This window comes from Amphiprion ocellaris, chromosome 5 (assembly GCF_022539595.1).
Source record: "Amphiprion ocellaris isolate individual 3 ecotype Okinawa chromosome 5, ASM2253959v1, whole genome shotgun sequence".
Lineage (NCBI taxonomy): Eukaryota > Metazoa > Chordata > Actinopteri > Pomacentridae > Amphiprion > Amphiprion ocellaris.
This window is the reverse complement of record NC_072770.1, coordinates 37,658,310-37,671,448: the sequence shown is the minus strand read 5'-3', so window position 1 is coordinate 37,671,448 and position 13,139 is coordinate 37,658,310.

Genomic DNA, 13,139 nt, shown 5'->3' with positions numbered 1-13,139 from the left:
CTATGCTAAAACTATGATTAAAACTCAAAAACATATTTAAAAAAAGATTTAACATGGTAATAAAATGTGTTGTGTTCAGGGGATGGAGGGAGTTTATTGAAGTCTTCTTGGGCTCACATGGGAAATCATTTAAAATATAAACTTGACATTCAGTCTAAGGAAACTGGAAACTGCAGAGCGACAGAAGAACCAACAATATCTCCTGTTTTCTCCTTTAATGAGTCGACTCTTCTTGTGCTTTCAGACCAAAGAACTACAGACTCTTCACAACCTGCTCAAACTCTTGGTACAGGACCTCACCACACGGGTCAAGAAGGTTTCCTTCTCCTCATTTCTACTCTGAAGCTCACCTTCTCCTGCTCAAACTGCTGACAAATGTTTCTGCTGCTCTAAAGTCTGGTCTCCAGAACTTCCTAAAAACACTCAAAGTCTCTTCTGCTGCAGGTTGCTTTGTAGAACTGTTCCAGAAAACCTCACTAAACCACATGGAGGGGCCTCAAGATAGTCGTCCAAATGAAACCATACAAAAACCAAACTAGCACAACCCAAACGCTAAAGTCTCCTGCAGCCTACCAGAGAACCTCTGAGAACAGAGAATCAGGACAGGAACTCTTACCTTCTGGACAACCAACGTTGGTTCTCAAACAAGAATACAGAATGTGTCTGACCAAAAACCTCTAAAGACTCACTACAGCCAAGATAAAGACACAACTCAGCTGCAGCAAATCCACTAATCACTGCACACATTATCACCATGTGCTAACTGTGGCTAAAGAACCACATGTACCAAGACAACTATCCAGTACAAAGCCCTAAAACACACCAAGAAACACATTAAAGACGATTTTACTGCTGGAAGCTGCAAGCCAACGCCTAAAGAACAAACTAAAGCAATGGAACCAAACCTGGTTCACTGGTGAAGAGAAACAGAGGAAATGTTTGTCTGCAGCCACATAAAGCAGGAAGACACTGAGCTGCTCAGGTGTTCCTGATAACACCAAGCTGCTCAGGTGTTCCTGATAACACCAAGCAGCCACCTGGACAGCCAATAGGAACACAGCTTCCTGGAAGTCCAGAGGGCTGGCTTAGTGAAGGAAATTTAGTTTAAATTTGAAGCAGAAAGTTAACAAAGAAAGTTGAAAACCACCTTCTGATACCTGAAATCTCTGAGTTTTCACACAAAGAACACCTGAACATGTCAAACCGGTTCCATAGTAGAACCCTCATTGTAAAAACGTCATAGTATGGTGTGTTGCTCAAAAAACATTAGGACCCGGCTGTCTAGGGTCACAGAGGAGCAACACAAAAACAGGACAAACGCTGGTTTCCAGGGGGTTAGGAGGATATTTATTTGAAAGAGGACGTTTACAACAACAGAGCTCACCTTGAATGCAGCCGTCTGCTGTCTGATAGTTTTTCTCATTGTAGTTTTCAATAAAAGTCTTTTTCCTCATGTCAGGATGTGTATCTTTTTGTGGTTCTTTGTGTGGTTCTTTGTGGTGGTTTTGTGTTATTTGTGGTCATTTTGTGGTCTTTTTTTGGTCAATTGGTGGTGAATTTGTACATTTTTCTTCTTTTTTGATTTGGTATTTACAGAAAAATAGTTGATGTTTTTGTCCCCAGATCGCTACTTGAGTATGAACCAAACAAACTTCATTTCTTCAATTGTCTTCCATCAGTTTTCACGCCGGCCTGTTGTTTACGTCGACATCCAGAGTAAATAAAACAACCTCTTACTGTAACCACGGAGTGAGGCTGCAGGGTTTCTTGGTTCTGCCAGAGACCCAGCAGATCTGAAAGCCATCGGGAGGATTCGTTGTCATTTCCATTCTTATCTGCCGTGGAGATTATTCTAATTCTGGAGGCCAGCGGCGGCTATCAGGTGCCAATTACTGCCTTCACCGTCTTTTCCCGCATAATTATCCTCAGATTATTCAACCTCAGGAGAGAAAAGCACAGAACTGGCCTTCCTCTGAGAGAGAAAACTGAAAATGATATTTATTTCAGCTGTAGGAGAAATAACTGAAGACGGACTGAAAGAAAAGAGTCTTGACTGAAACTAGAAGGAAATAAAATAATAAAATATCCTGAATTATCAGCAGTAAATCTGCAATGAAAGGAAAATAAATACAAGGACGCAAGAAAATATATGGTTAACACATGTTGGCATGAAAGTACCACATCATATCTGTAAAATAATAGTATTTACTTATTGAAAATGTAAGAAATGCTTGTTAATTATGTCAGAATTTGGGCATTTTTCCTGTATTTTTTATTTGCTATCATCTGTAGTTTAGTAAAACATGGAAAATCTGTAAAATTAACAATATTTTTTAGATTTTTATTTTCAAATAACAGAAATGATTGGTTCAAATGTGGTATTTTAGTTTAAGTGGGTACTGTCAAATAGTGTAATTGTCATAATTTTACGTCTTTGTGTGGTACGTTTGCATCTTTTTTCGAGTGTTGTGTCTTTTTGTGGTCATATTTCAGATGTCTGTGGTCATTTTGGAACCTATCAGGGGAAATTTGTTTTTCTTTTGTCATAGTTTTGCATCTTTTTCAAGTTATTTTGAAATCTTCTGGAGCTACGTTTTGGCTGTTAACATTTTACATCTTTTGTGGTTATTTTGCATCCTTTTGGGGTTAATTTCTGTCTCTGATTTCAATTTATATCTTTTTGTGGTCCTTTGTGGTCATTTTTTGGTCATTTTGCGATTATTTGTGGTCCTTTGTGGTCTCTATTATGATTATTATCCTTAGAATTAGTCTCCAGCGTGATCATCTAGAAGAGGCTTTGTGGTTTTACAGTTGAGGACTCTCCCAGGAGGAACCCAGAGATGGTCCTTCAGCTGGGCTCATGAATAAATGAGGTTTTAATGGTGGGAGGTTTCTGACCAACACACCAAACGTTCAACTGTCATGGCTCCTCTAACCGCCGCCCTGCATTATTCAGGATGTTGCTCATCGGCGTCACCTCCAACACTGATAGGCTCTGAAATATTCATCCTCGGCCACGAAACAAGAATCAGAGCAGGAAGATGTGAGAGTAAATTAACAGAGAGCAGCTTCCCAGTAGGCCTGGACCGTATCTGGAGCTGGTTTACATCTATTTGTGGTTGGTTTGTGTCTCTTTGTTTTCATTTTGTGTCTCTTTGTGATTGTTTTGTGTCTCTTTCTGGTTGTTTTGTGTCTTTTTGTTGTCGTTTCGTGTCTATTTGTGGTCATTTTGTGTCTTTGTGGTCATTTTGCATCTTTTAGTTCTCATCCTGCATCTCTTTGAAGTTGTTTTGTGTCATTTTGTTATCATTTTGTGCCTTGGTGGTAGCTTTTCATATTTTTGTGGTTTTATTTCTTTTGGGGGTTATTTTCCACTTCTGTGTCATCTGTTTGCAACTCTTTGTGGTTGTTTTGTATCTCTTTATTGTAGTTTTGTGGCTCTTGGTGCTCCTTTTGCAACTCTTTGCGTTCATTTTGCGTGTTTTTGTAGTAGTTTTGCTTGTCTTTGTAGCCATTAAGTGTCTATTTGCAGTCATTTTGTGTGTCTTTGTGGTTATTTTGCATCTCCGTATTCTTGTAGGTGTTTTTCTCTTTCTATATGTAGCCCACAGTAGACTACTAGAAAAAGAAATAAACTAGAGTTGATAAAATCTGACACTTGAAACTCTTGCAAAATAAATAAATAGTTATTGTATACAAAAATAGTTAAAACCTTTAAATAGTTATAACTCTGTACAGTGAAGTTAAAATTGCATTAAAATACATGGTAAATTTGATTTGCCAGGAGTGTGCGCTTTGAGTACAAAACCTGAGTGCGCAACCAATCGTTGATGTGAACGTACTTCACATCAGCCAATCAGATTGTTTGTCCCGCCCAGGTTTGGTTGCTCTGAAATAAAGTTCAGTTGTACAAAAAAAAAAAACTACTGTTCTTGTTTGTTACAAATGTTTAAAATAAGAAAGCAAGATATCTGTGTTCCAGAGTGAAACATAAGAGCCGGGGGAGGCATTTTCTTCGGTTATTGTCTGACGCTTTGCTTCGGTGAGTTAAAATCGGCATATAATCGCGCTAGCCGCTATGCTAATTTTTACCATTGTAAATTAATTTCGCTTATGCTAAACATGTTAGCATTCTGACACGTTTTCTTTTGGTAGTTAAAGAAGATGAAACGGGGTGTATTCATGCTTCATAGGTTCATACTTTAAGGTGAACAATTGCTATTGTGTGTTTGTGTGTTGTGTATTGTTGCACAAGGTTCATTAATTTTCCTTAAGTGTGTAAGTTCAATATGTCGACCTTTAACTTGGAAAACTGGTTAAAACCGGTCATGATATGTTTGAACTGAATGTGTGAAATAGTACTATGTTTGACAAGATGAGAAATGAGATGAGAGATGATTTACAGTTACTTTGTTCAAACACAAATATAATTGAATTCTGACCTTGCCCATAGGTCAGGTTTTTGAGTCGGCTTCCAATACCAGATTACACTAGTGTGAGAACTGAAGTCTCCTAAACTCTGCTGGGGATTACTGGAAGAACTTTGAAGAACTCCATTAATGGATGGCGAGCCACTGCCCAAAAGAACCTACCTACAGGTGTGCGGTGCGGTAGATTGAACTGTGTTGTGTGTGTGTGTCACACAACCCATCTGAATGAACTATTTGGACTGAAGATAAAGGACTAAAACTTAGGATTGGACGTGATGTACTTCATTAATTGTGTTTTCTGTAAAGGGGGATTTTGTACTACAAGCAGCTGCAAGTTTTATTTGTTTTTATTTCAGTACAAACTGTGTTTTCTAGTTGTGTCATATTTCACTATAGTTATTCATCATATGGGCTCCTGTCGTACCTTTAAATCTTCTGATTCTGGTCCCAGTTCCTATTACCCATCTATTTTCTTATTCCTTTTATACTGGTTGCATATAGTTGTGCTGCATTGCTCTATTCTGCATCCTTACGTGGTTGTTTCGCGTCACTTTGTCGCCTTTTGATTAGTTCTCCATTTATCCCTTTTAAACTGAGTCCCTGCATTATTCAGCATGTTGTTCAAATGCTCCGCTGGATCAGCTTTGAAATATTCAACCTCGGGCATAAAATCAGAATCAATGCATTAAAGGGAGAGAGTAAATAAGAACAGTTTCCCAGTGGACCTGGACTGTATCTGTACCTGCTGCACATCTGAATCTGACATTTTTATTAGGGCCTTTTTGAGCTGAACTAAAGGTTGAAAGTTCAGTCGGTCCGTCGAGGAAAAGTTATAATGAGTTTTCTACAACTTTTATATTCTATAATGTGTTTTCTCGGCTCCATAAACTTTAATTTCTTAGGCACCCTTTGGAGTTTAGTTAGTTTACGATGCAATTTCTTCACATCTTATGTTTCCAAACAAATAAAAACAGAAGAAAAGAGTCACAGACAAAACCAAAGTGATTTCACTGATTGATGACTTCAGCCGGAAAACACTCCCAACATAAAGCGTCGCAACTTTTCTGTGTGTTTCCCGTTCAATGACGAGCCTGAAAAATCTGCAGGGTTTTCCAATGACGTGTTTTCTTTCTGCTTCCACACAGATTCCACGGACAAATGGAAGTTTTCTGAGTCCGGCAGCAGTTTTCATCCTCAGTCGACAGCAGAAAAACACCTCCAGGTTCCAAAGGTACGACATATTTTTCTACGTTACGTTTCTGTCTTCGGAGTTTCGTCTTCAGTTTCGATAAACTCGTCATCTGTGGACTCCAAATATTAAACTGAAATGGCGTGTGGCCATGCTTTTCAGGGTGTTAATCGATTATTTGTCACAGTAACGAGTCAGAAAATGTGTTGCGGATTATCTGTAGTACCTGGATGTACCACCAGGTGGAGCCTCTTCCTGTTTGACCAGATGGAGTTACATGTGTGTTTGACGATCTGTAAAGATTTGGTATAGTTGCTCACTATGGCCATCGTCTCGATGAATTCTGCAGCATCTTAGGTGTCAAAAGTTTTCTGTCTGGTTTAGCTTGCTAGCTTTTTGGCATTTTGGATAAATTTTGAACCATTTTGTATGTGTTTTTGTCATTTTGGACAATTATTGAGTCAATCTTTTAGCACGTTTTGAGTCCAAGTTTGGATACTTCCGGACAAATTTCAAGTCACTCTGTAGCATCAAGTAATTAAAAAAAAGTTTATCTGGCTTAACTAGCTCGCTATTAGTAAAACTGGACAAATTTTGAATCCTCTTGGAGAAGTTTAACTCATTATTAACATTTTGTTTTGTCATTTTTGGACATTTTTTGAGTAATTTCTGGTAGATTTTAAGGACTTTTGGACAGGTTTTGGTAATTATGGACAAATTTCAAGACAGTTTGTAGCATCAAATAGCAAAAAAGCATCCGTCTGGTTTAACTAGCTCGCTTTTTTGGCATTTTGGAGAAATTCTGAACCATTTTAGACAATCTGAACTCATTTTCAATGTGTTTTTGTCATTTTGGACAATTTTTGAGTAGTTTTGTATCTCTTTGTGGTTGGTTTGCGACTTTGGTTGTTTTGTGTCTCTTTGTGGTTGTTTTGCGCCTCTTTGTGGTTGTTTTGCATCTCTTTGTGGTTGTTTTGCATCTCTTTGTGGTTGTTTTGTGTCTTTTTCTGGTTGTGTTTCTTGTGGTTGTTTGTGTTTCTTTGTAGTTCTTTTGTGTCTGTTTGTGATTGTTTTGCGTGTCTTTGTCGTCATACTGTGTCCCGTTGAGGCTGTTTTGTGTGTCTCTTCAATTGTTTTGTATGTCTTTGTAGTCATTTTATTCAATTCAATTCAATTTTATTTATGTGGCGCCAATTACAGTCAAATTGTCTCAAGACGCTTTACAGAACCCATATGCCATTTTATGTCTCTTTATAGTAGTTGTGTGTTTTTGTGGTTGTTTTGTGTCTTTTTGTGGTTGTTTTGCATCTCTTTGTGGTTGTTTTGTGCCTCTTCAATTGTTTTGTATGTCTTTGTAGTCATTTTATGTCTCTTTGCAGTAGTTGTGTGTGTTTTTGTGGTTGATTTGTATCTTTGTAGTTGTTTTGTGTCTTTTTGTGGTTGTTTTGCATCTCTTTGTGATTGTTTTGTGTCTTTGCGTCTCATTGTGGTACCAGCAGGGAGCTCTGATATGTAATGTGTTGTCGTTGTTTCCTTGAATCTCTACATCAGTCTGAACCATAAACTCCAACAGAAACATGAACCAGAACCGTTTTTCTCACCTCATTTCTAAGTACAGAAACTTGGCAGGTGATTCTTTTTGTTTCCAGCAGCGTGGATTATACGGATGTTATTCTCTGTTTGTGTGCATGTCCTCCATCCTCACACTTGTCCATCAGGTGTTTATGGTTTTTATGGCTGCTGACCAGACGGTAAAACCTCCTCTGGCAGATCAATACAGTTTACTGTTCAGCTGAGCCGTGACAACACATTGATCCCCTCCACTTAGGCAGTCCTTCTCAACACGTCCTGATGGAGGATCTTCTAGAGTGGGTTCAGTCTGGTGGGCTGGAGGTGTTTCTGTAGAGAAGGATCTGAAGACGAGCTGTTGTATTGAGATCTTATTGTACATGAGGCAGTTTCTGCAGTTTTTTTATGATCCTGTCTCATTTTTTTTTCTTCCCTGTGGGCTCGTTTTTCACTGCAATATAAAATCCTGCACCTCCATGGAAACGGAACAACCAGGACTAGTGTTTTGTGTTGTTGTTTAGGGTTATTTGTGGTCATTTTGTGTCTCTTTGTGGTTGTTTTGTGTCTATTTGTGGTCATCTTGTCTCTTTTTCTATCTGTTAGGGGCTATTTTGCAGTCGTTTTGTTGTATTTTTGTAGACACTTTTAGTGTCTTTGTGTCTTTAAGATTGTTTTGCATCTGTTCACGGTCAGTTTTGTGTCTCTTTGCGTCTGTTTCATGTCTCTTTGTGGTTGTTTTTTTATCTCTTGGTGGTTGTTGTTTGTCTCTTTGTAGTAGTTTTGTGTTTCTTTGTGGTTGTTTTGTGTCTCTTTGTAGTTGCTTTTCATCTCTTTGTGGTCGCTTTGTGTCTCTTTGTGGATGTTTTGTGTCTCTGTGGTTGTTTTGTGTCTTTTTGTGGTTGTTTGTCTCTTTGTGGTTGTTTTGTATCTTTTTGTGATTGTTTGTCTCTTTGTTGTTGTTTTGTGTCTCTTTGTAGTTGTTTTGTGTCTCTTTGCAGTTATTTTGTTGCTGTCTGTTGTCATTTTGTGTTTTGTGGTTGGTTTTCTCCGATAAATGGTGACTTTTTTTGGTCAAAGAAAACACATCTTTGGGTTTTAAAGTGGTTCCATCAAACAAAGTTAGATGGAATGTTTGCCTTTTGGGTATGAAAGCAGGGTTAGTATCAGCAGTGTAGTATTGTTCCGTATATTTTACTTCACTACAGAATGCTTGTCCTATAAATGCAAATCCAACAGTAGCGACGGTACAGATTCTGCTCTAACTACATTTCCATACTTGGTAATCGGATCATTCGTATTCTCGGCGGCGTGGAGTCGATCGTCCACTTCCTGTCGGATGAGTCCTGTCGACGTTTCCGTCAGATGTCTCCGTGATGCGTTCGAGTGCAGCGTCTGACTGAAGGCCGAGGCGTTTGGGAGCGTTTGATCCGTCAGAGTCTGTCTGGTCGAGTTGTTTGAGGCCGACATGTCGTGTCAAAGCTGACGATGTCAATTAGCAGCCGAGCAGCAAACGGAAAACAGAGAATCCGTCTGGAGTCATGGCAGGACGTGGACAGAGACGGAGAGTCAAGTTTTGTGTCTGTTTGGGGTTGTTTTGTGTCTCTTTGTGATCATCTTGTCTCTTCTTATATCTGTTTGGGCTTTTTTGTAGTGGCCTTGTCTTTTTGTGGTCATATTTAGTGTCTTTTTGTCTTTAAGATTGTCTTGCATCTGTCCATGGTCGGTTTTTGTCTCTTTGTGGTCGTTTTGTGTCTCTGTCATCCTTTTGTGTCTGCAGTCGTTTTCTACCTTTCTGTGCTTATTTTGAACTCATTGTCATCATTTTGCATGTTTTTGCGATTGTTTTGTGTCTCTGGAGTCATTTTGTGTGTTTTTGTACCTGTTTTGTGTCTTACTGTCATCATTTTACATGTTTTTGTGGTTGTTTTGCATCTCTCTGTGATCCTTATGTGTCTCTCTCGAGTCGTTTTCCACCTTTTTGTGCTCATTTTATGTCTCATTGTCATCGTTGTGCATGTTTTTGTGTTTATTTTATGTTATTCTCACATTTTACATGTTTTTGTTGGTTTTATGTCTCTCTGTTGCTGTTTAATTAACTTTCCATAAAACACTGCTAAAATTTACAGGAACTAAACCTTTAAAACTCAATCCTCCTTGAGGCTCGTTTTTTTTCCAGCAGGACTCTGAATCTTGTCCGGATCATTTAAATTCCTCTCAGTCCGTCGTTCAGGTGTTGGTTTTGCTTCCCTCCTGCAGCAGAAACTCCACATCTGTGTGGAAGAGTTCAGCAGACGGCTTCCTGTTCCGGCCGATTGGCTTCCTGCTGCATCTGTATATTCATTTAATCTGCAGCGTTAACCAACCGAGACGCTGTTCATGATGTCGCCACTTACCGTCGAGCTGCTCCAGCGACGCCGGACCGCTGCAGAACATCATGGGAAAACACATCCAGGGTCAATTAACAGCAAGAATGTAGCGCTTTCTACCACCGGACTGAAGCTGCTTGAGACGCCTCCGTTTTTACGACTATTTACAGCTAATCTGCAACAACTAATGTGTTTAGAAGCAACAAAACCAATATTTATGGAATTTTCTGTTGTGCATTTACTAAAATGTCATTTTTTGGTTATTTTATGGCTATTTTATAGTAATTCTTTGGTCATTTTTTGGTTATTTTGTGACTATAGTCATTTTTTGGTTATTTTATAGTATTTTTGTCATTTTTTGAGTCATTTTTTTTACAGTAATTTTTTTTTTCATTTTTTGGTCATTTTTTGTTTTTTTACAGTAATATTTTGTCATTTTTTTTGGTCATTTATTTTGTGATCATTTTGAGTCTCTCTTACCCCTTAGTGGTCATTTGTGGTCATCTTGTGTCTCTTTGTGTGTCATTAACATTTAAAAAACTTGTTTGGTCGAATTAATCCGTCGCTGGAGACCTGAAGGCCTGAAAAACAAAAGTTTGACGTCGCTGGTCAAAGAGGACAGAAGTGAAAATGAGAGCAGGTCTGATCATCTGGTGACCGAAACACAAATTCTGCAGCCGGTAAACAACCTGTAAACATGCTGGAAGTAAACAGCCTGCCAGCCTTTATTCTGTTCTTTGTGGTAATGAAACTGTGACACAAGCAGTAAAAGGAATAAAAACAGCAGCAGCAGAAAGTGGTTTGTAGAACGTCTCTCATATCTCTAATGTCGTTAATCTGGTTCTCGTCACGGCGGATTTCAGCTGCATTTGATCAGTTTTTCTGATCTGACCGTCATTAGATCAGTTCTCTGGCTGCTGATCCCCCCTCTGCTGATGAAAAACCTTCCTGTGACATCAGCGGCAACATCATTCATCACTTTATGTCATTCAGAGGTTTTCTACTAGATTCATATCAGCTGACCGGAGAGAAAATCCTCTGAAATTCAGATTTTGTAGTTATTTTATGGTCATTGTCATTTTGTGGTCATTTTATGGCCATTTTATGGCTATTTGATGGTCATATTGTGGTCATCATTTAGAATGCCTCAATGCATCTCTTTGTAGTTGTTTTGCGTCTTTTGTAGGTAATTTTGTCAGTGTCACCATTTGGACTGTGTTTTTGACTACTTTTTGACTATTTTGTGGTAAATTCAAGCCTTTCTGGGTTAATTTTCTACATTTCGAGTGTCTTTGTCGTCGTCTTTTGTCTTTTTGCTCACTTTGTAGTCATTTATTTCCATTTTATGGCCATTTTGGAGTCATTTTATGATCATTTTGTGTTTCTTTCTCTTCTGTTTTGATTGCCAGTGTCATCATTTTGACTGTCTTTGTTGCTATCTTTTGGCATTTTGGTCATTTTGTGGCTGTTTTGAGTCTTAATCATCATTTGGAATGCATCAATGCATCTCTTTGTGGTTGTTTTGCATCTTTTGTTGGTAAGTTTGGCTGTCTTTGTGGTCATTCTGTTGTGATTTTGGGTGTTTCTGGTTACTTTCAATGTCTTTGTTGTCATCTTTTGTCTTTTTGGTCACTTTGTTGTCGTTTTCAGCCATTTCATGATCATTTTGAGGTAATTTTGAGTCTTTGTCATCCCTTTGAGTGCATTTGTGGTAATTTTGTGTTTCTTTGTGGATATTTTGAGTCTGTACGTCATCATTTTGACTGTTTTTGGCCATTTTGTGACTTTTGTGGAACATTTGTGATAATTTTTCATGTCATTCTGATTATTTCCCTACATTTTTCAGTGTCTTTTTCGTCTTCGTTGTCATTTTGTGGCCATTTTATGATCATTTCGTAGAGATGTTTCTCTATAATCTGACTTTTATCCAGCGACTGCGGCTAAACCGGGGAAGCCTGTCTTCACTCGGCTGTTTGATGTCAGTCAAACGTGGGTCAGATGCGGGTTAACTTGTCGTCGTCTTTGCTGCTAATGCTCCACCCAGCTGGGACTAATGTGAGCGATGCTGATTTCAGAGGAACATGATGGAAACCAACCACAAAGAAACACGGCTAATAAATGTGTGCAGCTGCTGGAAGGCGACTCTCGCATTTATTTCTCCTTTGAGAGTCATTTTGCATTTTAAAACGGGGAGAATGTGAAATGAAGTGACACGGTGCATGTAAGTGTCAGAAAAAGAAGCAAACAAACATGTAGCACAGAAATAAATGTGTTGCATGTGTTTATTTTTCAACTTATAGTGACATGATATCAAACATTTACACCCCCTCTCAGCAAGTCCAACAGCAAACAAACTGTAAATCACTAAATGTAATGTAAACAGCCATTTGACAGGTGATGTCACCAGCAGGGGGCGCTGGAGCTTCACTACAGCTCAGTTTTATACTGTTAAAGTCAAATAATCTTTCTGTTTGCAATAATATCTTACCTTATTTAATTCTGGCCACAATCCATGCTGAAGACGTCTCCCTGCGCAGCAATACTCTGCTCTCAGTGATCCTGCAACACTTGGAAGTCCGCTTCTAAAAACTCACATTTTCACTTTCTCCATGGCAAGAGCAAATAACACGTTCTGTGTCATCACAACAACAGAAAGTCCTGCTAAATTCTGAGTTACTTTCAAAGTTTTGAGTCGTCTTCTGCTAGTTTGGGGTTTTTTTTGATACATTTTGAGTCGCCAACAACAACACAATTGTTGCTCTCCACCTGCTCTGCTCACCAGATTTGTCTCCCTGAGACTTCTTCCTCTTCCCCAAATTTAAATTCAAGTTGAAGTTTTGCTGTTTTGAGTCAGCTTAGGATATTGATTACAGATGGTGCTTGACATGTTTCCATAACAGGACTTCCTGTTCAGGGGCTGCACAGTGGCGTAGTGGTTAGCACTTTCGCCTTGCAGCGAGAAGATCCCTGGTTCGCGTCCCGGCTTTCCCGGGATCTTTCTGCATGGAGTTTGCATGTTCTCCCTGTGCATGCGTGGGTTTTCTCCGGGTACTCCGGCTTCCTCCCACAGTCCAAAAACATGCTGAGGTTAATTGATCATTCTAAATTGCCCGTAGGTGTGAATGTGAGAGTGATTGTTTGTCTTTGTATGTAGCTCTGTGACAGACTGGTGACCTGTCTAGGGTGTCCCCTGCCTTCACCTGAGTCAGCTGGGATAGACTCCAGCCCCCCCATGACCCTAGTGAGGATTAAGCGGTGTATAGATTATGTATGGATGGATGGATGGATGGATGGATGGATGGACTTCCTGTTCATTACAAATGTTGCAGGGGCACTGGGAGCAGAGCATCGCTGCACAACTACGAGGAGTAATCAGAAATTTTAGCTCCAGTACAAATTTTAGCTGAATTTGAAATACAGGTGGTCAGAATGCAGCTTCCAGAGAATGTAGCAGATGTTGCAGGAGCACCAGGAGCCCAGCGTCGCTACACGAGAAGGCAAAATTTAAATCGCATTTTTGTTTTGTAAAGACGTAACTTTTGAACTTCATGACTGGACCTTGCATTTATTTGGCAAAAATGAAAC